The 24,330-nt window shown below is 42.1% G+C and overlaps 1 protein-coding gene across 4 annotated transcripts in view; it reads left to right on the forward strand.

Moving 5' to 3' along the window:
• Window positions 1-24,330, forward strand: part of CREB3L2 (cAMP responsive element binding protein 3 like 2) — a 104,565-nt gene that overhangs the window by 30,241 nt on the left and 49,994 nt on the right. The window contains exon 1 of one of the 4 annotated variants that reach the window (XM_033098794.1): window positions 17,259-17,365. The exons of 2 other annotated variants lie outside the window; for them this stretch is intronic. The gene's annotated coding sequence lies outside the window, so the exon portion shown is untranslated. Of the gene's footprint in view, window positions 1-17,258; window positions 17,366-20,912; window positions 21,057-24,330 lie in introns of those variants that run through there. One more of the 4 variants, XM_033098793.1, reaches the window with a different exon arrangement.

Raw genomic sequence — 24,330 nt, forward strand, 5'->3', positions numbered from 1 at the left:
AGAAATGGGTAACATTTGAAGAATTTGGAAGCAGTCAGTTTGTCCAGATAATTCAATGTCTGGCTACCTTGCATTATCACAGCTGTCCCCTCCGTCCGTCCCTGGGGGCAGAGAGCCCAGAGAAAGCCTTTACCTGAGCGATCTGGTTTTTCTGGGTGACTTAAATTTTGTATATTTGATGGGTCCATAGCCTCAGGTGCTTCAGTACCTGTGCTGAGTGTGGGAAAGATAAACATCTGAGGAAAACATTCCCTTGTCACTACACGTGATTGATGTAGTATTGACAAGTGTTTGGAGAGACGATGTGTAGGCTTGCTGCTAGATTAAGTGAGGGTTTCTTTAACAGAATAACTTTAAGGGGTTAATGGGACTATTTGGACTAGCTAGGAATTTGTTTCTGCTGAAAATAGACTGTGATAAATTCTTATTTTGGTGTTATCATCATTTGTTCATTTTTCTTGTCTTTCTTCAATAAATATGTCAAAATCTGAGCAAAATAGGCTTAAAAAAAAAACACCCAAAACAAAACACCCAACTAAGAAGGGAATAACCTTATCTATTTTAGGGTTGTGAAAACAAATCAAGTAACATCTGAACATAATTATTTCACGTATCAAATTCAGGGAGGAGGATTTTAAATGATCCAGGGGAAAAAATTAGGTAAACTCCATGGCCCAAGACTCTCATATAAATATAGTTCATGAAGGATGAAATTAGAAGCAACATTTAAGTTCAATCTGTAAAGAATAGGAAAAAAATAAAACAAAAATAGGGGATAATGACAATAGAGAGTGACTAGACAATTTTCTGGTATGCTCAGATTTCAAAAGCATGTACCTAGAAGATAGAAGGATTGATGTTTATCTTAAGGAAATACAAAAGTGGCATGGATTGTTAAAAACCAGTGTAAGGAATACCAAAGTGACGTACGAGTTACCAGAAAAGTAGAGAGAGGTGCGTAGAAATATAGATTTTTGAAAAGTGAAAAGCTTGACATCAGTAACCTTCAGAGAAGTTCCAAAGTCAGAACCCCCACCACCCTGCGAAAGTGATAAGGAGACAGCTTTTAGTTCAGCATATGACAGCTCAACAATGACAGACGCTCAGTGATCTAAGCTACTTAGTGAGCCTTCGTCTTCAGAAGTTCTAAGGTGGTGTCTCTGTGTCAAACCTGGTTTTGAATTTAAAAACCTCCAAGGCCCTTTAATGTGTACCGTCTCTGATTCTTCCCTCTTGGAGGACAAGAGTTTCCTGACTCTGGCCCTGGCTGTTGTGGGATGACAGGTGGTGAAGCAGAGCAGGGGCATGGAGTGGGTGGGGGTAGCAGGAAGGAGAAAAGAAGGGCTGGGGACAGGTTCACAGAGAACACCAGAAAGGGTTCCCCCCAGCTTTGGGGCCCTTGGCTGTGGGAGTGAAACAATCAGACTCACCTTTGTTTTGGCTGTAGCGGGGGAGGGTCGCTGTGGTGGTATTTTCCCCCATTTTAATTCAGAGGACTTCCAGCACTTTCCCCCAAACTGCTGCTTAATTATACCGTGGCCTGATCTCAGGGACCTTGGACTCATTAATTTAAATAGTGAAAACTGGAGTCAGTCACAAATTTAAAAAATTTTTATCTCTCCTTTCCAGTTTATAAATAATTTGGAAGAAGGAAATGAATTTCCTACAGAACAATAAAGATTTCATTTAAACATTTAAGTTTCTTACTAAAGCAGATTTATTTTTTAAGGCTATATTTCTTTTTGAGTGAAAGGAATAATTCAGTTTTGAGTTTTAAATGATAAATAAGGTTATATTTATTTGTTAATTTAAATAAAACGCATGCTTGACTTTAGTAGTGGTTGTGTTATGGCAAAACTCGTCACAAATATACACAATTAGTAGGTGGCATTTCTGTGAATTTCCAGTGGTTCCCCACCTGATGTCTTCACATGTGTGTGTTTCAGGTTCAAGGATAATTGGTCCAATTATGTCTTTTATTCGATAATTCCAGACTAATTACCACTGATTCTGACCATCACATATTCCTGCTTCTCTCTCTCTCTCTCTCTCTCACATTTTCTCTCTATCTGTCTGTCATGGACAGGCTTTGGCCAATATCAATAAAATTCCCGTTCTTTTGGCAATTGCAGTTTGCACAACTATTTCTTTTATTCTTTTTTCACACATTTCCTCCCTCCAGACATATATATTTCTTTAGTTTTGCATTTATTTATAGTCCCTTTATTTTAAGCTAGCATTCTCATGAAAAGCCTATGTTATGAGTTCAGCACTCATTATTTCACAGAGTATTCCACAGAGGCAGTGTTAGATAATGGAAAATTCATGAGTTCATATAATCACACAGGTGGTGGTTTAAGTTCCAGCTCTTGCACCTTCAAACCATGTGACCTTGGCAAGTTACTTAACTTCTCTGAGCCTCAGTTTACTGCTCTATAAAATGGGTCTAATCATATTCTAATGGAGTGGTTGTGAGAATTTACAATGTAATGTGTATAAAGTGCCTTTATAAGTGGAGGTTCTTGGATTCCCTGTTTTTTTTATTTTTTATTAAAGAACTACAATAGGGATATGAAGTAATGGGGATTAAAAAAATTAGGGAAGGGAACATGGAAGAGAAATAAAGGGAAGGGAGTGAATAGTAAAAAGTTATTGAGGTGAGTATTTTATCATTCAATTTTCTGCTACACTGGCAAGCTCAGTAATAAAGTTGGATTTTCTGAATATTGTGCCCTCTTTCCTCACTGGATGGTAAATGATGCAATTTACCTAGGATAATTTAATTTGGTCTTTCTGACTTTGATTTTCATCCTGATTTCATTCACCCTAGTTTATAGAATATTTGAGAAATCATTGGTCTGGTTCTTTGTCTTCAAGGAGTTGAGTGCCAGTCACACAAGACATATCATCATCTCTTCTCTTCCAAAAAGTTTTTGAGAGTGGTGTATGAGTTTTTGCTGCATAACAAATTGGTGACTTAAAACATACAACCATTTATTGAGCCTATAATTCTATGGACCAGCAATTTGAAAGTGGCTCGGATGGATAGTACTTCTGCTGATCTCAGCTGGGCTCACTCATGAGTCTGTGGTCAGTTGTTGGTCAGCTAGAAATCTCTACTTCTGGAGGATGGCTGGCAATTAGCCAGAGTGAAAGAAGAAGTGAGTGGTGAGGGTGCTGGACCTCAGGTCTCTCATCATCCAACAGGCTAGCCATGGCTTGTGCGCACAGCAGCTCAAATTTCCAAGAGGGAGCTGGGAAGTGCCAGATGTCTGAGTCTAGTTCTGTCCAGTTCCGGAACTTGGATAATATCACGTCCACCATATTCTGTTGGCCAGAGCAATTCAAAGGCCATTCCAGAACCTGTGAGCCGAGACATAGAGAACACGTCTTAATGGGAGAAGCTGCACAGTACTGACATTTTTGCAATCTTCCCAGATAAGGACCATACAATTCTCATTGATAAGTCAATTCTCGTTCCCCGGAGTTAATAGATCCTTTGTCAAATCTACCATAGTATCTTCTGCTTTAATTTTCATCCTTTCCCTCCCCCCATAAACTAGTATTTTGAAGACTGAAAAGAGATGCTTAAGTTATTCCTTCCCTCATATTGTGGCCAGAGCTCGAGTTTGTAAAGTGCTGGCACCAGAGATTGACCCTGACCTCACTAGTCCTTCCTTGAATGTCATCCCTGACCAGATCTACTCACCATATCTAAGCAGTGGCCAGACAGAGTAGGGACGTGTCAGCTGGATGACCTCGCTGGAGGCTGCTCAGGTGGCCTTGGCTCGAGCAGTTTTTTCGTTGTCTTGATGCAGGTGTTTGGGGGAAAGAGCCACCCCGCTTACTTAACCGGATCTCCTGAAACATTCAGACATTGAATGGCGGCATATGCTAAGCAGAGAAGTTTGTTCCTTAAATAAAATTATTTTGAACTCTTTTTAATCCATCAGATGGTCTCAAGCTGCTGGGTTTGTTTGAGGAGCTAAGGATTTAAATTCTGATCATTTTAGGGAGTGGAAATTCTAGTTATTTTCCCAGATACCAGATTTGAGATCTCGGTGGTGGGTCTCTAAGTGCCAAGCTCAAGGAGGTTCTTTTTTTAACATGAGTACTCTTCTGACTTGTTCGTCTGTTAGCCCTAGTGTAGCCTTGTATGCCCAGGGTAACGCCAACTCCCTGAATTGTCTTCTGGCCTATAAGTTCTAAACTCAACTTTATTCCTGCTGGCCCCAGGGAATTGCATGAGCAAGCAAGGAAGAAGAAGGGTCAGGGAGCTGCTTGCTTCCCTCAGTGACACTGGAGATTAGGTACAGTGATGACGTGGATTTAGGAGAAAATTAGGAAGTGACTGATTCAGTTTAACAGCTCCTCAAGATGTCAGTGGGTCAGGCCTGGAATAGAACTTGCTAAACACGGTGCCTCTACGATCTGGGAGGAGATGCTGTGTTATAATCAGTATTCCACTCTGTGTTACAGTAAAAATTAGTCCGAGCTCACGTGAAGTGTTTTTGCGTATTGATCAATTAACATCTTGGCATAGCAAAGAGATAAAAGTCCCTGCATTGACCACTCTTCTTGTGAAGCAGGTAAATTGAATAGAGGGAGTAGGAATTATTTGGATTAGTAAAATAGTCTCCACTTTCCAAAAATGAAGAAAAATCATCCATCTTCTCTTGAGTTTAAGAGTTTTTATTAGTTGAGAAAATGGCTTGTTTATGTTGCAGGTGCTGTATTTTTTTTTCTGGTGGGAGGTATTCAGGGCTGAATTGAGATTTCAGTGTGAAGGGTGACCTGGAGCTGTGGACCTAGGCGGCCCCGTGGCCGGTCAGGACGGGGCAGAGATAAGACAGGCAAAGCATGTCTGTTGATTTATCCGGCGTGTAGCTGGCTTCTGCCATTTCTTGGCACCGTGTTAAATCCTGTGGTCGCATCCCCGAAGAGCTGGAAATAGGCAGTTAAAATACCCACAAAGTAAATGATAAAGGCAGTGCGGGAAGTAATGTCAGGGGCTCTGGGTGCACTTGGGGTGCACAGTAACATGACTTCCTGGGTGAGTGGGAAAAAGGTTGGGCTACCAAGTAGGAGTTTTCCAGGTGGAGAAGGAGGGAAATGGATTCTGGGCTGCAGGAAAGGACGCTTGTATCTGAAGGCAGGGAGGTGGGATGAGTACTGTGTATTTGGGAAAATCCATAACATTTTGTTGGGCTAGACCAGAACGGGGGCTGTGTGTGTGGAGACGCAGGAAGAAAGGAAGACAAAACATTTTGAGAATTTTAATGTACATTAGGGGTGATATTGGATTAAATTCACACATACTATTATGCGAAAGTCCTGTATTTTGCAAAACAAAACATTCTTCATCTCCAGAAGCAGCACTTCAACAACTGGGTTAATTGAATTTTGCCACTTTCCTGCAAGCAGCCGACTCCTTTTCCTAGAAAAAGGTGAGCAGATTCATTTAGTCTTGGGGAATGTTGCTTCCCCTGTTTGAATGTCTAACTTTTCAGGTGAAGCGTTTTGCTCTAAGAACTGATCACAACATTCAGAACCTGGATTGTGAAATACAAATTAAAATAACTATCATCGCTATTTCATGCTGTTTCAGTATGGCGTTTCTGGGCTTTGGCTTCTCAAAAAATATTCAACTCGGTACTCTGATAGATTGTCAGCGCCCCAAAGATGGAAAATGTAGAGTGAAATGGCAGTCGGAAAGGGGCTGAAGTGGGCTTGAGAGAGCTCAGTTTTGATTTGGAGGAAATTTGAAAAATGTTTTGTAAAAAAATGTTTCAAGTATATTGAAATTGTTCCCTACGAGTTATATCTTATTCACATCACTCAATCAGTGCTTTTAAATTTGATTTACACTTACTTATAAAGAGGGAAAAGCTGTTTATAAGTAATTATAAGGCCTTTTGGATCTTTTCTGATTTGAAGGTTTACATTCCTGAGGTGAATTGACTGGTCTTGCCATCAAGTACACAGTATCTGTTAGCACTTGATGGCAGCAAAATCAGAGTCCTGGAATCAATTTAGTTAGTGTCTTAAACAACTTAGGAATGGTTTCAAGTGGATTAAAAGGGACCCAGTGAGAGAAGAGAAATTTTACTTGTAATGAGGAAGACTTCAGATTTGAATCCCCAGAGATACTCTCTGTGTAGCCTTGGGGAAGTTAGTTCTTCAGTCTTTCTGAGCTTCAGTTTCTTCCACCTTCATATACTACCTGCCTCTTTAAGCGGGGTTCTGGTTTTATCTGTAACATTTCAGTTCTTTTTTGAAAATCTGAGGCCAACGTAGCAGGTTTACCTTGTAAGAGTCTGGGCATTGGGCTTCAGGGGTATCTGTTAAATTATTTTCTGAATTATTCTTTATTTCAAATTTTTTTCCTAATTAGAGCAAAGTTTTAATCCCAGCTTGTAACAACATGCCAGGGGCTTTCACGCAGATTTCTAGGCTCAGAGTATTCTGGAACCTGATGTATATTTTGGCTCAAGGGGCTGAAGGGGAAGATGAATGAGGTGGCAATCCTGAAGAACGAATCATAAAATCGCTGTTGTCACATGTCTCTCGTGGCTCTTAGCAAACGAGGATGCCACTTGCTTCGATCCCTTCGGCCTTTGCTGCTTGCTTCTGAGAGGAAATGTCTGTGAACGCCTGCGTTTTCCATACCTGTTTGATGGCCTCTTACTCTACAAAAATGGAAAATTGGCCAGGGTTTCTAACAATGGAGTGGGAGTATATGGACTAACCACTTAGAAAAGGCTCGCCTGGTGAGAAGTGGAAGGCAGGAAAGTAATTGATTTATTTCGGCCATTGGTTGTGTACCTCTAGCTGTAGGTGAAAATGCTGGAGGGATGTGTCTGTACCAGTGGCTAGGTCAGACGAATGCTGTGCTTGAGAGTTTTCTTTGTTGTTCAATAAGAAGCCAGGCTCCCAGTGGAGGGCGCAGGGTGGGGAGGCTCTGGCATCACCAATGTGGGCTCACTGCAGTTTGGAGCAGGGACACTCGGAGCAGGGTTTCCTGCGTCTGGGTTCTCCATGACTAAGAGTGTTGAATGACTAAGTACACCTGGCTTAGGCAATGTCTGCCGTTTCCTTTCTCCTCCTTTGGAGGTTGAACAATTGTCCTGGTTTGCTTGGAACGGAGGAGTTTTTCGAGATGCAGGACTTTTGGTGCTATAAAGTCTGGGCCAACTGGGGCAGTTGGTCACCCTCGCTTCTAGCACCTCTGCCTGTGTCTTCTGTCTCTTGCCTCCTCTCATTGCCACACAATACAGTGAGTACCCCTAAATCCTTTGATAATGTTTCCAGATGAACTCAACACATGGTGGACCAGGGGAGGTTGGCAAAAGGAAAGATAGAGTTGCTCCTTAAGTGCTTCAGACCGAAATCTGACTGTCTTTGTAGAGTGTGATGCCACCCTGCAATGCCCCTGATAATTTCTTTGCAGCGTGTTTCCTTTTGCTGAATGTTTGTGAAAATAGAAAGCTGAGGCCATTGCAATTAGAGCCAAGAGGCACCTCTGAGATGACCGGGAGCCCCAGCCCCCTCCTGCTTCCACTTCTGTTTCTCCTTGGGAGCTACCTACTGTTCTTACCTGGAGGAGCAGGTGTAGTTGTAAACTGTGGATATGTCCCTTGATTGATTACTAGTCTTTTCAGGAAAAATAATAATATACAATTGGAGTAAAACTAAGTAAATGCTAAAATCCTGTATTTTTGTTCCTAGTGATCGTTACATGCTACAGGTCATTTCACAATTTTAGTTGTCATTGTCAATGGAAGAAACCTCCAGACCTATAGAGAACTTTGAAGTGTATTTGAGCCCAAACTGATGATAATTGCCAAGAAGCAAGATCTCACATGCTCCCGAGAATGATAGTTTTGAAGTTTCTTTAATGCACTTGGAATTAAGGAGGGAACTACGGACTTTCTTCCTTTCTTTTCTTGCTTTCTGGGAGAAAGCAAGGCGGGATTGGATTACAGGAGAGTTAACAAGATTATGTGCACTCTTGAAGGTGGTTACACCTTGGAGAGGTATTACTTCTGGCATTTAAAAGGAGTGTTTAACGTAGATACACAAGAACGATGTATCTTAACAAAGGCTGGCTTAAAAATCTTTCACTAAAGAAGTTATACCAGTGAGGAATTTATGATCAGATCACCCTGTGAGGTTACCTTCCGGAGAGCCGCTTTTTCATCCACATCATTTTAGTTCTCCCTCACGCATAAGTAGAACAAATCCAACTTGTATCTCAAGGTCAAAGGGCAGAATTCTAGTTCTGCTTGTGGAACTTCAGAATCCCAGACAGAAGCCCGTGCAGGGGGGCCCTTCAAGATTGTGATCTTCTCTCCATTAAGAGTGACTGGACTTTTTTCTCCTTATGCTTCATCAAGAAAGTTCCGTTTATTCTTCCATGTTTGCTGTTCACAACCCCTTGCTTCTTTTTCCTCCTGGCTAAGTTACATGACTGTGTGATATTACTGGGCTGTGTGAAAAGTCATGATTATATCAAGCATCAAGCAGTTGCCTAGAAACCATCATGAAAACAGGATTAGGTAAGGCATTTTTTCTATATTACAGCTGCTTTCTGATTAAGACGTGATATTAGAAATAACTCAGTGTGTACCTCCTCTTGGTCTTAAAGCACATACAAGTGAAAAAAGAATTTTTCAACGGAGATAAAATGATTTCTCCATAGTCACATTTCAAGATGGTCCTCACCAGCCTAAAGCTCTGTGCCTCCACAGCACCCCACACCTCCCTTTCGGGAGGGTCATGTGTAAGGGATTGTTGGCCCTTTTTAAAGAATGTTAACGTAAATCAACAGCAAATCTCAGACACTGTTATTCATCCATCAGTCCCTCGGACTTCAGCCAGACTGGAGTATGTGGAGAAAAGTTAGAAGGCTGTTACAGTAATTTGGTCATGAAGAAGGAATGTGTTGTGTGGAGTTGAAATTAATCAGCTAAGTGATAAGCACGTTTTCAACAAAACACCACCAGGGGCTCATCCCACTTTAAATCAACGGCAGTGAGTTCCAGAGAACTAAATTGTTGTCTCCCAGGAATAGATCAGGATGAAGCCATTGGGGAGTATGTACTGAGAGGACTCACTACGTGGTGGACGAATTCTGAAACTCCTCCTGGAATAAGATAGATGGGTAAATAAATGATTAGGGCTGGTGTGGGGTCAAAGGAGAACAAGGAATCAGGAAAACCGAAGAGGCAGTATGTCAGCAAATATTGACTGACTATTTCGGCCTTCTAGGTGTGTTGGTGGGTGGGGTGGGGTGAGGTGGCTGTGGAACAATCAGCAAGATGGACAGAACCTGTAAGGGGGCAGAGGCCACGCAGTGAAAGCTGGAGCAGGTAAATAAATAAGATAATTTCAGATAATGGTAAATGCCAGGAAGATGATAAAACAGGGCATGTGACTGTAGTTGGAGGTGTAGGCGCTGCCTTTCTGGGGTGACATTTGAGGTGAGGGGTCGAGAATCTGAGGGCCTGGGAGTGATGTCAAACCAGCCGTGGGGAAGTAGGGAAGGAGGCTGAGTATCTATCTGATAGCGATAGTAGAAATCAAACCAGGAGGCGAACGTTCAGTGTTGTTGGACGATAAATCAGATCCACATCGGGAAGATCGTTCTCAAGTTTCTCAGAAAAATGAATCAAACCTCACTAGTTCTCCCCAGGGTTTTAATGTTAGGATGGTTGCCTAACGTGGCATGAGTCAGAGTTGACACTAACGACTTACGCATTTTCCTCCCAGTTGTTAACGGTAGGAGTTATTTTGCATATAAAATTTTATTTTTAAACCATGGCCAGAGCATGTTACCTAAGTTGGAGAAATAAGAACACTCTTCCTCGTTTCCATGAACCTAGAGACTCCACTGTCTGTTTAGTATATTCCTTCCCTGTCTTTCCCATGTTTACCGTTTTAGATACTTAAGAGGGAGCCCTTTCATTACATAGCAGGTATTTGCCCCCACACACTTCCTCAAATGTATATTTCATACTTACAAATTTTAATGACTCAGTGTAATCCATTCTGTGTTTGGACGTAGTTCTGGTCTATAAAGCCTCTGTGAACACTGAATCGCCGCCCCTCGGGGACCTGGGTTCCTGTGAACTTCTGGTCACAACACTTTAATGAACCAAGCAATTCATATCCTTGTTTTATGTGTGTTTCTGCTTAAAGACACCTTAGTGAATATATCTTGTTTGTCCATTCACATTGTACTCATGCCCACTTCACTATAGCTCATGCCTGAACGAAGCTCACCTAACCCAGGTATTTTCTCCATAGGGGGCTCCACAGTTTTCTTGGGCCTAGAACACCAGTCTGCACTTCAGCACTATGCTTGGGGGTCACTTTAAGCAGCAAAATCACCAACACAAAGAGCAAAAATGTGAAAAATGCGGCACCAAATGGACCATGAAAAGGACACTTGTTTACAGGATGAAAACTAAAACAGAAGGCAGCGAGGGTCGCCTTGTCCAACCTCGGCTGGGAATGTGCGCTTCAGGAAACTCAGATTTTTGTCGCTCTGCGCATATTTTCAGATGACTGTGAAAGTGCCAGAAGTATTGATTTGGGGGTTACTAATAAATTGTAGCAAGTAGGCGCAATTGCACATAGCGAGTCTGCATGTAACGAGAACTGGCTATTGTATTGCTGTTCCACTGACTGGCTCTGCTGTGATTAACTGAACCGTAAATGGCTCACTTTGGAAGGGTGCACAGACACGCTTCTATTCTGGGGTTGGTGGAGCCTCCACAATTCCTCTTCACTCCCCTCCCCAAACAAATCAAGTCCTGAAAAAAGCACTACCAGGAGATAGCTCAGAAGCAAGAAGGACGTGATGTGTCTTATACGGGACAATGGTAATAATTCCATTTACTATTGTTGCCCTGTAGTACAAGCTGAAGTCAGGGAGTCTGATACCTCCAGCATTATTCTTTTTTCTTAGGATTGCTTTGGCTATTCGGGGTCTTTTGTGGTTCCATACAAATCTGATGATTTTTTGTTCTATTTCTTTATAAAATGCCATTGGGATTTTGATGGGGATTGCATTAAATCTGTATTTTGCTTTGGGTAATACGGCCTTTTTAACTATGTTGATTCTTTCAATCCATGAGCAGGGAGTGGCTTTCCATTTCTTTGTGTTTTTTCAATTTCTATTAAAAATGGCATATAGTTTTCAGTGTGTAGGTCTTTCACATCCTTGGTTAAGTTTATTCCTAGGTATTTTATTCTTTTTGCTGCAATTGCAAAAGGAATTGTTTTTTTAATTTCTTTTTCTGAGATTTCATTGTTAGTATATAGGAATGCAATGGACTTTTGTACGTTGATTTTGTAGTTGGCAACTATACTGTATTCATTTCTTGTTTCTAATAGCTTTTTGGTGGAGTCTTTAGGTTTTTCTGTATATAGCATTGTGCCATCTGCAAAAAGTGACAATTTAACTTCTTCATTCCCAATTTGGATGCCTTTTATTTTTTTCTCGTCTGATTGCTCTGGCGAGGACTTCTAATACTATGTTGAAAAGCAGTGGTGATAGGGGGACAACCCTCTCTTGTTTCTGAACTTAGAGCAAAGGGCTTCAGTTTTTCACCATTGATTATGATATTAGCTGAGGGTGTCATATACAACCAAAGTGTCCTTCGATAGATGATTGGACAAAGAAGATGTGGTATATGTACACAATGGAATACTATTCTGCCATAAGAAAAGATGAAATTGTGCCATTTACGACAACATGGATGGGTCTTGAGATTATTATGCTAAGTGAAATAAATCAGAAAAAGTCGAGAACCATATGATTTCACTGATATGTGGGATATAAAACTGAAAGCAACAAAGGAACAAGACAAACGAATAAAGAAACAAAAACTCATAGACAATAGTTTAATGGTTACCGGAGGGTAAGGGGGGTGGGGGGGTGGTAGATGAGGGTAAGGGGATCAAATATATGGTGATGGAAAGAGAACTGACTCTGGGTAGTGAACACACAATGTGATATATAGATGATGTATTACAGAATTGTACACCTGAAACCTATGTAACTTTACTAACCATTGTCACCTCAGTAAATTTTAATAAAAGAAAAATTCCTCTTCCATTTATGAGGGCTTCAGCATTTGCCAAGTTCTTTGATGTGGTCTGTGATCAGATCTCTACAATGACCTAGTGAGGGAGATGGAATGGAACTATTGCCTTCATTTTACCAGAAAAAGACCTGAATATGAATTAATGGTAAGCCTACCTGACCTTACCTGTCTTTCTGAAATGCCTGTCAGGCATTTTGCTTCTAACAAAGGCCCAGCGAGTGAGTGTTGGTCCTTTCTTTGACCAGAGCCTGCTTGGTGGGAATAGATGTCTCCTTGGAAAATGCAGTACCTCTCACGTGGCCCACATGCGTGACAACATTCACCCACATTTTCACCATGAAGGATTGGGAGGCATGTGGTGTAGCGGAAAGAAAGTGGCTTTCACAGTCAGAGAAACTGATTTTGATTTGAGGGCTCTGTCCCTTCCTTAGCTGTGCAACTTTGGCCACATTCTAGAACTTCTCTGAGCTTGCCTTTTTTTCCATTGGTAAATGGGGATGATAATATTACTTGATTCATGCATTTGTTGTGAAGGTTTAATGAAATAATGAAATAATATATTTAGCCACTGTCTTCATCATACCTCTGATACCGAAAACTATGTTGATAAGGAGCTTATCAGTAGATTCTTAGAGAAAATCAATCAGTAATCTTGTCGGTGACCTTTGTTTCCTAGCAACTCTGCCTGGAGATTACCACCTTCCAACAGCACCATTTTCAAATAAACGGTGTGCATTGGCTTCTGCATCAATGAATGTCTAAGCTACTGCCACTCTTTAGTTTTAATCTTTCATAACACATTATTTTCCCCGAGGGAAGAAACATAAATGTTTCAAAATAAGCATCAATGAAGTCTCCCTTAGATTTTTTCCCCTCCTAATCTTGGTCAGGATGTTGACAAGTTTCATATAATTGTTAACTGTTGAATGAAGTGGTGGAAGATCCTGGCTAAATATAACAGCGCAGGGCAAATAAGTGGTGTGGAAGAGGCTAGTGTGACACTGGTGCCCACTTTATTGATGGGAAAAGTGAAATAGAAGGCAGTGACTTGTACAGTAAGATCCCCAAACTAGATAAAACCTTCCCAAGCAGCCAACCTTGGAATTACTAGACTTGGGAGGCATATAAAAAGATTACTTTTCTCCTGATAATTTTGCAACTCAATGAGAAGATGTGGGTCCTTTATAAATTGTTTTGCGATTCAGTTTATAGCTAAACAACACAGTGTCTGGCATGTTCTTTTATAAACATCTGTGTGACATTAGCAGATAAAACCCAACTGCTCAAGTGCTCTTAAAATGTCACCATAAACCTCACAGTGGCAGAGGTGATGGGGGTCAGTAATCTGAATGCTAAACTCCAGGTCCAAGTGACTGTTTCTTTCTGAACTTTGATAGCTGGTATCTGCCTGAGAGAAAACAACATTTGTTTTTGCTGGCTTGGTCTTTGAGATTACCCTGAGCCCAGTGACCTCTGGACGCTGATAGGAGCTGTATACTCATTTCTCAACGAGCTAGAGGGGTTCCTTCATGTATAACTTGTTTGGGCTTTTCCCTATTCTTGTGTAAATGTCCCTTTATATTTCCATGACTTATGCACAGCCATCCTTAACAAAACTGACAGGGACATTATCCGGTGATCATTGCTGGTTTTCATGGTCATCATTAGAGCTGCTTATTAATATGTTGTGCGGCTCACAGAACAATGGCAACAAAATGTATTGGAAATGTCTTTTAGGACCTTGTGGTTTAAGAAGCATTGATGGGGATGGCCAAACTTATTTTCATGAGGCTATTTTCAGTCAAATACTAATACTCATGCCTGTGGATTCCATAGGAAAATTAAAACTTGGGAATTCCCCTGTTGAGCACAGCACACATTCGAATAGCCAAGAGGTCTCTTTCAGAGGTTAATATTTACCTCTACTGATGCACGTTGACTGAGATGAATCAGTATTCTATTTCCTTCTGTGACTTGCAGTGGATATCTGCAAGTAAATCATCTGATCGTGAGAAGTCAATAGGGAGAGGGTACTTCCATTGCATTTATTTTCGTCCAACTTTATAGCGTATATTTACAGGAGATAGAGAAGGTGCAGGTAAGTGTGGGTCCCCCCAGTGGGGCTCCCTTGGCTACCAGCTAAATGAAGCTTAGGCACTAGCTGAGAAAAATCGGTGGACCATAAATCGAGTTTTGGAATAATATACCAATACTATGTAATATTAACATAAAATATAATAATAATAAATATTGTAATATATAGTATAATACTAATATTAATGAAATAATATAGTACCAGCCTTAACAAGGGACTAGTGAGCATGTTTTAGGCAGTCCTGGTAGGTCTTGAGCTGCATGACAGTATCTCTGTCTCTAGAATTCAGCCGAGTTGCCTGACACATAGTGAATTCTTAATATATCTTAGGTGAATCAAAGCCCAAGAGATCCGTGAACAAGAGCAAGACACAGGAGCCCAGAGGGCTAAAGACAGTGAGTGAAGCAAAAGCGTTGTCTTGTAAGGTCCCCAGTATGAGGCCTAGGAGAGGAATTGTTGGGGATCAGAAGTGGAAGTGCCTTGTTCATGCTGCTAGAAACCAGAGCGGGAGGACTGGGAGGGCGGCTCCAGAGCTAGGAAGGTGCCAACTCAAGCGCAAGTTGTGCCAGAGGGACCCTGGCACAGTATAAGCCTCGTGCACAGGCAGGGCTGGGAAGGAAGCGGATATGGAGCTCAGTAGTCCAGGACCTACGCCTGCCAAGCTAGGCTGTGACTAGCCTTTAGTTAAGTTAGAAATGTGTCCTATGTAAATGTGTCTACTCCTTTCATTCCAAAATTCTTCCTCCTTTCCCCTCTTAGTTTTCATGTGAAAATTTCCTTAAAAAAAGTCAACTTGGTCTTGGCCAGACTATCAGGAAAAAGAGATTTCTCCAAACCTAGATCTGTGCTCTGGGAGGCCAGCTATGAAGTCACAGCTGCCATCTTAGCTTTGTTTCCCAGGCGTGAACAGAGGGAGGTGAGACAAAACCCAAGAAACAGGTGGAGTGCCTCACACAAATAGGGGATTTGAAGGGGTGGGTAGAGCTACACTCCCCCATTTGGGGCTGACTAAAAGGCCCAGAGTCTCCAGCCTACATTGATCCTCAGGATTTATGTTTCCCTGCATAAATATCCTCAGATAGGGGACAAGAAGAGTGCGGGCGAGGGAATGGACAGGTATGTGGCCCGTTGGTGGGTACGTTCGTTTTCTGTTGCTCTGTAATGAAGTCCCACAAACTTAGTGGCCTAAAACAGCAACATGTATTATCTCAGTTTGCCTAGATCGGGAGTCTGGGCACGGCTTAGCTGGGTCCTCTGCTCAGGGTCTCACTTAGCAACCTGTGTCAGGTGTCAGCTGGCATGGCAGTCTCCACCGAGCCAAGCATCTTCTTTTAGAATTCTTGGCAGAATTCATTTTCTGGCACCTGTAGAACTCTTGGTGGCCTGTTTTTTCCAGGCTAGGAGGATACTTCTAGATCTTCTTTGAAAGGGCTTACCTTCCTAGGTCACACCCACCCAGGATAATCTCCCTTTTGATGAACTCAAAGTCAATTGAACTGGGACCTCAATTACAGCTGCAAAATTGCCTTCATCATAATGGAATCTGGAACTCACAGCGCCATCCATCATCAGCACAGACCACACTCACGGGGGTCTTCCAGGGTGTGTCCACCAGGGAGCAGGAATCTTAGGGTCATCTCAGAATTGAGCCTACTAGTAGTGGGTAGACAGAGTGAGCGCCCCGTGTGTGTCTATTGTCTCCATTAGCAGACTGTAATTTGGGAAGGGGGCGAGGGGATTGAAGTGTAGGAACAAAGATATTATTTTAGGTATTTAAGGCTGGTGGCCCTGAGTCAGGAGAGAACAGAAACCACAGCTAAGTACAATCTAAGGTTAAAAGCTTAATTGTAGTAGTCAAGGGTGGAAATTTTGATTTCTAAAAGAAAAAGTGTTACTGATTGATAGTTGTTGGGAGATGTGTCAGGGCCCATCCTGGGGAGGAGAGGGTGAATAGAGAGGAGATTGTTTCCAGCGATTTCACTTCGACTGTGTATAAAGTTCCTGATGTTTTCGAAGACAGACCCTGCATGTCCACTTGTAGGTTGCCCTGCTTTTTGGAGGAAGGCCCAGTTGACGTGGGTCCTAATTGCTCTCAACATGAAGGACAAAAATGAGAGAAGTAATTTCTGTCCATTTAACATTTAAAGAAGTGTTAGGGGGAAAATAAAGTATTATTGTCCTGGAGAGCGGTCTGTCTTTTAAGCCTGCACCTGCCAATGAGTTATTATTATTATTTTTTTATTAGTAATGAAATATAGTCTATCCATCTTCCGGGCAGAAAATGCTGTCCCCGTTCAACTATCCTCACTGTTCTTTGTTCCCCGATGACTATTTAAACCAGATCTCACTTAATTTGATTAAATGGAGTCTGTTTTTTTTTTTTCTTTTTTTTAAATAAAGCTTTCCCCTTTCATTATAAACCTGTAGGTTTTCACTGTAGAAAATATAGGTAAGAGGAATTAAAAAACACATCTGTTACACTCTGCAGCAGTGCTGTCAATTTTTTGCTAGATATTTGTCCATCCATTTCTCCATTATAGCATTTGTAGACAATTCTCTACTTTATAATTGAAAATATAGGGAATTCAGTTTTTGAATTATATTTTCACTTTGGTCTATAATGTGAACATTTTATGGTAATATGTAGTGGACATATACTATCAAATAGCTTTTTACTGTAGCGTTTTTAATAGCTACTTCCTTACTACATATGCCATAAGTTATTGAAACAATTTTATATGGGCTATTTTAAGTTTCAGGTAGCGAGATAGATGATAGCCATCGAGTCAGGGTTATCCACTTTTGATCGGTACGTTTTTTCTTAGTGGTTGTGGTCCTGTTGTTTTCACGCGCTGCTCACTTCATTTCTCTTTATTTGTTAGGTGCTCTAATGTCGTCGGTACAGTGCTTGCTGCTTGGACAAGCAAAACTTGTGTTTTATATTTACTTTTCCCCTGGTCTGTTCCCAAGGCTACGTGTAGAGTTCTTAAATACCTTTTTTGTGAGCAAGAAGCCCTAACAAACAAACCACTTTGTTGAGACTGGAGTATTAGCACTGGCACAATTTACTAATTTTACGGCGCGTTGCAGACATCACGAGTCAGCGCGGTGGTCCAGCTGCACCTTCATTCCACACACAGACTCTGTGTACGGCTTTGTGAGTGGCTGTTTTTCTTTCCCTTTCCTTTCTAAATGGGCTGCTGGTGGCAAAAATCTGTTTAAACAAAAGTGAGAAAAGGATCAGTTCATTAGAAGCCCAGGCTTTACAAGTTAGTTCGAGGGTTAACCTATTAGAAACCTGAACTTTGCAGATGTTGAAATATTATGATCAGTGGGGAAAGGGGTACTCAGTTATTGGTGGGTCCTTAGGCGGTGCTGGAAATACAATTCAATGATCCAGACAGTCATCGAGAGAAGTTTTTTGACGCAGTGCCGCATTTCACATGAATAACGAAAACAGATCCATGGAAAGAACCTGAGTTAACATATAGATTTCTCATGATCTCGCTGTCTACATCCTGAAAGTTAGCTTCTTTTGCTTTTTTCTGGAAACATATGGTAGCACTCGGAGGAGGGGAGGCTAACCAGCATTTTGTACTCGGCTCTGTAATTGGCGGGACAATCCCAATCGAGGAAGAATCTTTTTCCTTCAAATATCAGCGTGGTCTGATTGAGACCCTCTCAGCACTTCAGAACTTTTTGGTTTCTTCTAGGGAATGGAGCAGCAAACATGAAAGTATGGCCATGAGTTTTTCTGGTGCTTCCTAGAATTGTCTAGTCCCCATTCTCTCTCCCCCATTTCTCATAGACGGTCTCCATAGCTAAGGCTAAAAGGGTACTGTCAGGGGGAAAGGAGAGCAGCACTTTTGAAGTCTAGATTTCTCTGCATCTATACTTGGCCTGCAAAAGTTGAGTCATTTTTTTCTGACAAAAGCCTGCATGTTTATTTGTCTCATAGACCAGCTGTTCAGAGGCGGAAATCAGCCTGTACTATCCAGCTGTTAGCTCAGCCACCCCCAGGGGAGCTAGTTCTCTGCCAAAAGAGTCTCAGAAAAGGCCAGAATGAGGGAGTTGCAGGGAACACTGACTCAGGCTTAAGATTTGTTTTCAGGCTGTTTCAGTCCCTTAGGTGACAGGAAGCAGAGGCTGCCTACGTTGTAACTGGTCTCAGAATGTCAGAGCTACAGCCCCCCCCCCCCCCCCCCGGGAAACCAGCTGGTCCTACTCTTTTATTTTATAGTCTAAGAAAAGAGACTCAGAAGTTAAAATGGCTTGCCGTTGTGACAGAGCTAGGTCTAAATCCAAACCTTTTGATTCTAAATAGAGCAATGTTTCTACAATACCAGTAGATATTTTGACTTCTTATATTATTAATGAAGCTTTGCTGACTTTCTTTCTAAAATACTCCCCCACCCCCACCAAGACATTGCATCATTGTCACATTTAAACCTCTGTAATTTCAGAGACCATTGGCTTTATGGGTAATGGAACAGAATCCTTTACGGCCAGAAGGCAAATGCTCCCTATTCATGATGTAGTAAACAGTTGTCTATCGCTGCCCAATCATGAAAAAAATGTAGAAGCCTTGGTCTACATTGTTTTCTGGGAGGCAAGTACTCAAGTTGTTTGGTAGCAAGTTTTAATGTGTGGAGTTTGCATGCGTCTCCCAGAGGGACTGGGGGTATCTTCAGTTTGCTCATTGTCATAACAGCTGTGAAATCACTACATTTCACTTATGATCTTCCTTAGGAAGAAGATTATGGTCCCTTTTCTTTTCACCTCTTTATATATTCTTCAACCCTCCCAAGTTCCACTGATGACAAAGGGCCGGGCTGTAGCTAGGTGATAGGGACTATCCTGGTGGCAGAAGCTCCTGTAGAAGAATACCTTTTGGAGCTCCTGGACTCCGTGTCCAGAGCAAGACTTGAGAAGCTGAAAACGTCCACCAGGTGGGAAAGATCTGGCTGGCTGCCACACAGAATCGGCGTCAGGGATCCTTGCGCATGTCCTGGACTTTCTCCCACAACCAAGTTGCTCATTTTTCTCCCTTTCTGCTGGTGTACTGTCATGGTCTCTCAGATGATCTCATCTTTCTGGTTTACTTTGGGGTTTCTAGGTGTTTTTTTTGGGGGGTGGGGTGGGGTCAGGAGTACCACTAAAGTGGGAACATGATAATCCGGTTTGGCTGTGACCACTTCTTTTATAAAAGTTTGAATGAGAGGTTTGCCTAAAAATTATAATAGCTGGTTAAAACAGAAGGGGGGGTGAAGAAACACATAGATGTCATAGAGTGTTGCTGATGGTCTGCGAGGACTTGCAGGGGATAGGAGAGGTGTCTGAGACTGAAGATGTGGGCCTGGTTTTCTAAGGGGGAACAGGGAGATTTTTCATTTATGAGTTGGGTGAATTGAACATGGAGCTTCTTGCTAAGCAAATAGGCAAATTAGAAACTTGTGTGAGATCCCTAAGGATAAATGGTATTTAATGAGCCTCATAATTTTGTATAGTGTTAATATGCTGCTAGATCAGAGAAATGCTTAATAATTTGCCCCGATTTCAGCAAGGCATGTAGTAATAACAATGATAAAACGGCTAACATGTATTGAGCTCTTAGTGAAAAGAACTGTTCTGAGTGAATAGAGAAACATCAAATTTTGCTCCATTTTTGGCAGGGAGGGTTAATATCTCTTAACTTTATCTTCGTCATTTAAAGTAGAATTTGCCTCTCTAACCTCTTTTGTTTGCAGTAATGGGACTGGAGTGAATGACTCAGCTCGGAGCAGTCAGTGTGGGGTAACAGAGCTAACCAGTGGTTTTTCACTCCTTGCTGTCTCAAGATAGCCTATCTTGACCAGGCTGTTGAGCTCCTGGATTCTAGTAGCATTTGGAGACAAAAGAGGGTTTACTGCTTCAGCTGGTTGGGTTTTGTAAAAGGAAGGAACACGCAGGAGCAGACAGCCAATGGGTGCCATACTCCCAACATTTACTAACTGGCTATTCAAGATGGAGAGAAGAAACACCGAACTATGAAGTAGCTTTCATGTTTACACTTCACTAATGGTTCTCAGCCCATTTTCATTTACCATAGTACCATGTTAGATCTGGATCAGACTATCTGTGCATTCATTTTATCTTCTCGATGAGTTTGAAAGGCAGATTCTGTTTTTCGTCATTCCAGATGGAGTAGCGAGTGTGAGTGATTTGCCCAAGGTTACTGCTAATAATTACAGAGCTAATGAAGGATATATATCTCTGGCTCGTGAATCTAGTACATAAAGCACTCCTTCAGACGGTTCAGATAGTATGTTTCAGCAGGCCAGCCTTCCAGAGGGGTGGAGCATGAGCTTGAGGTCTGACAGAGCAAAAGGCTAAGTGGCCTTAAGCCAGAACTTGCCTGGGCCTCCCGGTTTGGCAACCTGTGGGATTCCTGTTGCTCTTTCTCACCTGTGGGATCCCTGTTGCTGTTATCTCAGGGTGAAAGGGTGCCTTCTGGCAGTGAGTCACTCGCTGTGCATTTAAACAACAAGGCAGACAGTGCCTGGCAGTTCTGAAGTACTTTCTCTTTTCCCCAGTGTGTCACTCTAGGGATGTGATTATCTCAGTAATTCTGACGACATACCTGGCCCGTAAATAAAGGATAGGTTTCAAGGGAGCTGGCCATTCTCTTCCCTGCAAACTTTATGGCTCCTTTAATTTTTTATGCCTCACATGTTGGGCAATGGGCCTTGACCCAGATACAGGAGTGTCCTGCTGCAAAATTCAGAGAATTCCACGGAGGATGTTAACCGTTTGGTGACCCTTATGTTTAGCCACCATCTTTCTTGTTGCAGAATCTACAGTGCAAACAGGTCAGTCCTCAACTCGTTGGTTTCGTGCACTATCCTGGGTCTTGGTTTTCCCAAATTAGAATGAGCAGGTAGGCTCAGCATTTCTTCAAGCTTCATCAGTCTATGAATGGGAGCCTGTTATCATAATCAGGAGTTTTTCTGGAATGGCAAACTCAGATTTTAGTTATTGAAGGGTATGACCCAAGAGAGTATAAACAATGACTATCTTAGCTTATGCTTTCCTTGAAGAACATGAGGGAATGCCCTAGGTGTTTGCTGGGTGTTTCTCCCTTAATCTCATAACTGATTTGTTTGTATAGAATGAAACAAGGGATTTTTTTTTTTTCCACATCAAATGTTAAGCTAAGAACTGCTGTAGAACATTCAGGATTGGATTGCATTTGGAGAAAAATACTTCGTTGCTTGTTTGAATGATGAAAGATTACGTAGTTTAAAAGGAGTCAATATTGGCACATCTCCCTTGAAGCAAATATCATATGTAAAAATTCATATTTATATAAATAAATTAAGGGTGACTCTTTTTACAACAAACATACCCTACCAATGCATTTATAATAGAATTCCTTTAAATAGGCATGCACAATACCATTGCAATTCGATTAACCTATTTTGCATACTTCTTTTACAAAGAAAGGCACATATGGATACCACAAAGCAAAGTGTATGTTTTGGAACAGGGCTCTTTAAAAAACAGTTTCTGCTACTGCTTGTGACATTTCAGTAAAGTAAATATCATTTTAAGAAAACAAAAAACAAAACCCAATCCAACCTCTCCTGCAACCTCTTGTGTAATAAGAGTTCCAAGGCTCAGCCCCAGATTTCTTTATTTTGAGAAATATGTAATGTACCTAAATTTTTATAACAGGGAAAACTTGGGTTCCCTTGAACTTTCACTATAATTGGGTTTGACTTGTGAGCCATTTTATTTCTTGTGACTTTGACAAAGCTGCCTTTTTTCCGCCTGGTGGGCATGCGGCCACTTTTTTGTGGGGTATGTACACAGGACACATACACAGGGCACATACCAGGTGCAAGAACCCCTCAGGTCTAAGGTAGCTCTCCTTGAAGGTGACCTGCTGGGAGGAGAGGAAAGAGCACCTCCTCCGTTCTCTCTCCTTCCTCCTTCACAATACAGGCAAGCTGTGTTTTGCTGGAGGGAAACCTTGGTTTCTAAAGTGAACTTGAGGCCTGTCCTCTAAATTATTTCTCTGCGTGTCTTTGAGGCTTTGGGGGTTGTCAGCTTGCCCCCCACCACATCCCCTACACCCATGGTCTGGGCAAGCCTCCTAGCTGCGCTTTTCCACTAAAAACCCTTCTTCCCCTGCCTGAGAGCCAAAGCACCAGCCAGAGGCCGGCAGCAAAGCCAGCCCATTTCCAGGCATCACACCCGGAGAATGGGATCTTTGTGGGGTGCAGACGGTGAACCCCGGGTAGGCCTTCGGCTGGCTCTCTCACAGGGAGCTGCGGGGCTCTGCTTTCTGAACCCCTTACCTCCCGTACCCCGCCTTCTTCACTGCCTGATGATAGGGTAGCAGGGGCAAAGCTAAACAAACCCAAGATGCAGAAAGAGGTCCTTTCCCTTCCTTTTCCTAGTTTGAAAAGCTTTTCCACTTTATATGGCCTGCACCATTTTGGAAAATTACAGGGTATTAGCCCTGAATGGGTTGTTAGCAATGGCCTATCACACTATTCACATGTTATTACTGTTATCTCTGCGGGGAGGGTGTAACCTGGAATCCTCCTCTCCCAACCATGGCCAGGATTCAGGGAGGGTGCGAGCCACCTGGAATCCTGCCCCTTGTTTGTGTGGAGTGCTGTGGGCATTTTTCTTTAGGTGGGAAGCTTTCATTAGATTCTCAAAAGGGTCCACACATCAAAAAAAAAAGCTGAGAAACTACTGATCAAGTCCAAACTCCATATCATTACTCTCCCCCGTCCCACACACACAGTGAGAGAGAGAGAGACAGAGCGAGAGAGAGAGAGAGCGAGCGAGCGAGAGAGGCTTTTACAGACAAGGAAACTGAGTCCAGAGGGGTGGAGTGACAACTAGTAAGTTCAGCTGGGACTCAGTCTCCCGTCCTTGCTCGGGCCCAGCACTCTTCAGTTAGTTCTCGTTGGACGCACCTTGGGAGGGCAGAACTGCTTTGAACATGCTCTGTGAGCACATTGGTCGGTAGCGGAACAGGACATCTATTTCCGGTAACTCATGCAGTGCAGTGACTTGCTCACAGTAGCTGTTCACTAAACGTATTGAATGGGTGGACCTCAGTTGTGAACAGTACAAGGAAGAGAGCTTAGTAGCTTCATGCAACCAGTTGTTCGAGTTCACGAATTAGGAATCCTTCATTGTCCTCCTGCTTTATTTACCCTGCCCAGATCCAAAACCACTCTTCACTTGCAATCTCCTCTGACAATGACTGAATGACCTGCAAACACAAGTGTAAATGCTTTAGAGCCGTGGTAATGTTTTATAAAGCGAGGGATTTATGTAACGCTAACAGTTTCCCCTACTAATGTATCTGATTTGTAAATTTGTGTGTGCGTTTTAAACATTTGATAGCACTGATTTATAATAGTTGGGAGGCCTAGGCTCTAAGTCAGATTTGTTTACTGTTCGGCTGGGATATTGTAGAATGATAATGGATAGAAGCAAGTAGTTGGTGAGTGCATAGGATCTGAGCTCTGTGCTAGGCTCAGAGAGGGGTGGGTAAAAATGTTTACCTCTGGGTTATAGAGTTTATAAGGTCTAAGACAAAAGATTGAAGTTGGCAATGAAAGGAACATCAAAGAAAAGTAAAAACATGTCAGATTAAGTAATACTTTTTTGGAGGGCTGGAGTTGGGAAGTACAAGATCAATTCAAGCGGTGTCTATGTAGGCTGACTGTAAAAGAAATAGATTCATCTTGTCTTAGTTTCCTGATCAATACAGAGAAAAATGAAAGGATATTCTAGGAAGGACAGTGTGAGAAGCCAGTGTGCAGGTAGAAAATACCAACATTTTATTGTTTTAATTGTGATAGTGTTTTGTTTTCTTAAAAAGCTTTTAAAAATGTCGATTGCCATGGAAGTGAGGTGTGTCAGTTGACGGTTGTTGGTGCCAATTCAATGGCATCTGGAACCCCTAATTGGGGGTGCGGTGAAGAAGGAAACTTTATTCAGTACACACAGCTCAATTGTGATAGAGCACTGCTGTGAGAACAGCACAGCTTTGGAACAGCTCGATAATGTTCTGGCTCAATTATGAAGCAGCGTGGCTGTGGCACAGCACACTAT

This window comes from Rhinolophus ferrumequinum, chromosome 26, assembly GCF_004115265.2.
Source record: "Rhinolophus ferrumequinum isolate MPI-CBG mRhiFer1 chromosome 26, mRhiFer1_v1.p, whole genome shotgun sequence".
Taxonomy (NCBI): Eukaryota; Metazoa; Chordata; class Mammalia; order Chiroptera; family Rhinolophidae; genus Rhinolophus; species Rhinolophus ferrumequinum.